This window comes from Acyrthosiphon pisum, chromosome A1, assembly GCF_005508785.2.
Source record: "Acyrthosiphon pisum isolate AL4f chromosome A1, pea_aphid_22Mar2018_4r6ur, whole genome shotgun sequence".
Taxonomy (NCBI): domain Eukaryota; kingdom Metazoa; phylum Arthropoda; class Insecta; order Hemiptera; family Aphididae; genus Acyrthosiphon; species Acyrthosiphon pisum.
Window position 1 is genome coordinate 169947412 of NC_042494.1, and position 971 is coordinate 169948382.

Genomic DNA, 971 nt, shown 5'->3' on the forward strand with positions numbered 1-971 from the left:
TTTATCAGTCTATGTATTAGAACATATAATATATACTTGTCTATGGTATTAAAAAAAATTGACCTATAATATTGTACCTATAATAAATTCCAAATTAATCATATCATAATATCTATTAGGTACTTATAAGTTATAACGCGTTATACATCAACAAAAAACCGTGGTAAAATCATAGATATATAATAGTATACTTTAGAAGTTTCAAGTACCCACGAATAATATTATACAATCACAACAAAATAACTAAAATAGTTATCCTAGGTTTTTAATATGTAATTTCGTCCAAATTTGTACTTAAAATGACTATAAAAATAAACTGTGTAAATGTATTTTTTAGATTTTTTGGTAACAGAATTATTTACTTACGTGGAATCTTGTTTCAAATTTTTAATTCTTAGATACAAAAATTGAACCTTTTATACATTTTTAACTACAAAATAATTTTTCAAATTAAAATTTGATAAATGTTGTCAAAATTTGATCTTTAAATGCTTATAAAAAAAAATTGTGACAATGTTTTTTTAATATTTTTCAACTGATATTGTAACAATATATCAGGAGCTTTGTATTAAATTTATACACTTTTTGGCCCAACAGATAAAACTTTATTGATATTTATAGAAAAAAAAACTAAAAAAATTTAAAACTGAAAATGTCCGTAAACAGCTCAAAAAGAGTCAAAATATTTTCAAAATTGTATGGTGTATAGGAAATGCTAATATAAACATTCAGTAAAATTTTCATGTATCTGCAGTTATTCGTTTTTGAATTTCAACAAAATAAGGAAATCGCTACATGAGAAATCGAGTGAATATCCAATGTTGTAAAAATTTGAATTTCAAACGATCTTAAAAATTTAATTTGACTTTCTTATAGATATTTTTTGTTTGATAAAGGTAGATAATCTTATAAGGAATCTTGTATTACATTTTCATATCTTAGATTTAAAAAGAAAAATTTTTATGAATTTT